The sequence below is a fragment of the Musca vetustissima genome, unplaced genomic scaffold (genome assembly GCF_032173495.1).
Source record: "Musca vetustissima isolate MV318-11 ecotype Yass unplaced genomic scaffold, APGP_CSIRO_Mvet_v1 utg2948, whole genome shotgun sequence".
Lineage (NCBI taxonomy): Eukaryota > Metazoa > Arthropoda > Insecta > Diptera > Muscidae > Musca > Musca vetustissima.
Window position 1 is genome coordinate 39,886 of NW_026878007.1, and position 3,820 is coordinate 43,705.

A 3,820-nucleotide genomic window follows, 5' to 3' on the forward strand; every position below is an offset into this window, starting at 1 on the left:
ATTTCTGCAGGATTTGCGGAAAATCTGCACATTTTCGTAAGAAATTCGAAAAAATATCCCAAATTGGGGTGGGTTTTATTTTACGAAGTAGGCGTAAATCGTTAAATCTCAAAATATTTAAACTCTCTTCTGTATTTCGTCCGATTTCCTTCAAAACAATTCGAATTGGCTATTTGTTCTGAGATTCCATTGAATTTGGAAAAAATATTACCCGAACATACTCTGTTTATCCCCCTTTTGCAAGTAGGTTACTTATTTATTCATTCGCTGTAACTAAATGAAACTCCATAAGAAACGAAAAGAAAATTGTATGGTCTTACAATATTTCAACATTTTGGGAATTTCAAAAAAAAAACGAGTGATTATTCTGAAGAAATTATATGATAGAACTACATATTTCTTATTTGAGTAGACAAACATATTACCAGAGAAATCCATCGTATTTCAATAATTTATGAAATATTTGTATGAAGAACGACTCATTTTTTTCCTTTTGTATTATTTGAGAACACAAAATCAATATCAATTTATTACCATAAATGCGTATACGTAATTGAGAATGAGTGGTTGTATTTGTTGTGTTCTCCTCTCTTGTTGTGTGATGTCTATTTTTGGCACAGCGTCAGATTTTTACGCTTCATTCATTTATCGTTTATTAGCTGGCTGAATGAAATCGTTTAGCGCTTGTTTGGATCATTTGTTCTGTTGTGTGTTCGTTCATTCTTATCTAGATGTACGTACATTCTGTGGCTATTGTTGTTGTTGTTGCTGTTTTGGGGTGATTCTAATTGTATTGTTATGTATACATACTTATATGTGCGTGATCGCTTTGCAGAGGTTGGCCTCGGTGGCGCAGCTGGTAGCGCGTAAGCTCTTACACACTTAAGGTCGTGAGTTCGAACCTCACCCGAGGTGCTAAGTTTGCAATATGATATCCGTAAATTTTGCAAAAATTCATAAGAAATAGTTTTAAATGTAAATATAAATTGTGTTTGGAGAAACCAAGGTGTATTTTTTTATAATCACATTTCGATTTTAATGATTTTTCAATAGGCTGGTAAATGAATACCAATGCTTGTTAAGGTTTGTAACTTTGCACATACAGTGGTGGTCAAAACATATGCAACGGAAATGGAAATATGTTGTAATTTTTTAATTGAAGTTACAAAATAGGTCAACTTGGTATTTTTTCAATGCTTTAGGTTCAATTGAAACTGTAAACGTAATTTTCCCCAGATTTTTTTTTGTATTTTACTGAAAAATGTATTGATAAAATGGATAACTTGATTTTAGCTGCCCAAAACATATGCAACTCTGAAGAATTTAAAAAATATCATTATTTTAGGTATCATCGTTTGTATTTTTTCGCAAAGTTTTAGTTTACTTGAGTATTGAGAGATAATTTTTATAAATATTTAATAAAAAATGTAATATACGGTCACAGACAACTAAATAGAAATGGCAAGCGATAAGTTAGGTTTGGGGTTGATAAAACGCATTGTGGGTAATTAGGAAATAGAAATGGCAAGCGATAAGTTAGGTTTGGGGTTGATAAAACGCATTGTGGGTAATTAGGAAAACTCATTATGGCGATTGGAATAAAATTAAGAGAGATGTCTGAAGAGTATAATGTCCCCAGAAGTTCACATATACTGAATAAGTGAATAAAGTCACAGTCCATGTGTCATTGACCCATCTATGAGAAAGTCCACTAAAAAAGCCATCGTACTTATAATGTGTTCATGCAGATGGTCAAAAACAATAATTTATTACAGCTCCCAACTAGCAAAAGTCCTTCAAAAGTAAATATAATAGGTTGTACAAAGTTTGTCTCAAATCGGACATTCCATTCGCCCGTTCTTCGATTTATAAATGTTGAAAATTTTACCATTTGTGGGGTAGATACCAGAAGGAGTGGCCAATGGGTCCCATCTTCGAACATGATCTAGGCTTGGTAAAGATAACAGGTTGTACCAAATTTGGTTAAAATCGAATATGTCGTTCCCATCATATTATAAAATTAATTTTTAGCACAATTTTGACCATTTTGTGCGGGAGTTGCCAGAAGGAGTTAACCGGTATTCCTCATCTTGAAGTAAGTTTGGTAGAAATATGACGATGTGCAAAGTTTGGATGAAATCGGTTACTCCCTTCGAGCGTAATCATGTGTACCAGCCGACTGAAACGGATTAGGCCCAAAGAAACATGGGATCTAAAACCAATGAGATACATTTTTGCCGTATCATTAGCCATAAGGCTGAAGGTGTAACAAAATCCGAGAATGGAGGGTCCCCTTAATAATATCTTTACTCAGAAAACTTTATATATTTATATATATATATATATATACTTTTTATAAATTGTAGAATACGAAATAACGAATTGCAGGCAACACACAAGATTGTTGGGTTGTACAAGAATGAAGACAAATGCTAACAATTTCAAGCAGTTTCTCACTGACTACTTTTCAATGTCAAAATTCCTAAAGCGAAAAAATCTGTAACATCCTTTGAATATTGCAAAATATAAAGCAATAAGATATTTTAAGTGTTTCGAAAGACCTTGTAAAATAAAACTGAAAATATGTCGGAAATGAATAAACATACATTTTTCCTTTTGATAATTTTGGAGATAATCTCTCCTCTTTCTATTCTACATCTACCACAAAGTCCTGCTTAAAATATGAACTATTTAACAAAAAATAGGATTATCGGAATTTTAATCATTCTATGAATGAATGTTGTATCAGAAATAAATGAAGACCTTTAGACCTGATGACTGAAGAAATATTTTAGAAATAGTAGCCCTTGACGACAAGAATCGCTTTCAATTTTATTTGTGTGGAAATAAAATATCAAAATATAAGTCTAAAGTTCAAATTAATTACAACAACTCAATATAACCATTTTCGTCACGCATTTACACAATGTGTGATTTGATAATTTGCCAAGAACTGATTTTGTCCAGATTTCGATAAAAATATTCATAGATTAACGTTTAGAGCCTACTACTTTCATTTGTAGCAGGGAAATATGAATAACATCGATCCCGACAACTTTCACCGTTTCTAATAATTATTGTTAACGTTTTAATAAAGATATTTGCATACCCACATAACTATATATGTATGAATGAATGTTTATTTCGGTTCACATCGACAAACAGAACTAGATTTTTCTCTATAAAACATGTCATGCAATCGACGTGTATCTGAGTGTGTGTGTGTGTGCGCGCTCGCGTATGTGGAAAACACATGCGATGAAAAGAAAGGTGTTAATTGGTAGGGTTTTGTTGGTTTGGCATCACAAGAATGGCCCAAATTGTTGAACTATGTTGGTGCTTTAAACTGGATCAGTGGAATACAGCAGCTCAAGCTCATTTCTCCGCATTACAGTTAGCACTTGTACTGCGTTTTTCGTCGGCTTCACTCGTCACATACACTGGCTGCGATTGCTCTAATTGGCCAAACATGATAATACCAATATAGAGGGGGCACATAGATCACACTACCATGTCCCAGTTATTGCTCGCCTCTATTTATCATAACTTCTTTCGGTTTACCAAATCTTCCGAATTTCACACATTGTTGTGTTGAAGGCAGAGAAAAGAAAAAGAAATGACCAAGAATTTTACTTGACTTCGCAGAGAAATTTCCAAATAGTCTGAAAATTGTAACGAAACAATACGGCACGAGCCGCTTGTTCTGTTGTGTGAAGAAGAACTGAAATTAATTCAATCAAAATCGAAGTTATTTTTATAAAACATTTACGAAACAAATAATTAAAATTCTTCAAGACAAAACGAAACAACATTTTGCAAT

At 33.0% G+C, this 3,820-nt stretch overlaps 1 non-coding gene across 1 annotated transcript; it reads left to right on the forward strand.

Annotated features, from left to right (window-relative positions):
• Positions 1–841: 841 nt before the first annotated feature.
• On the forward strand, positions 842–915 carry Trnav-uac (transfer RNA valine (anticodon UAC)). Its single transcript has one exon. It is a non-coding gene; the product is annotated as a tRNA-Val (tRNA).
• The last annotated feature ends 2,905 nt before the right edge of the window (positions 916–3,820 follow it).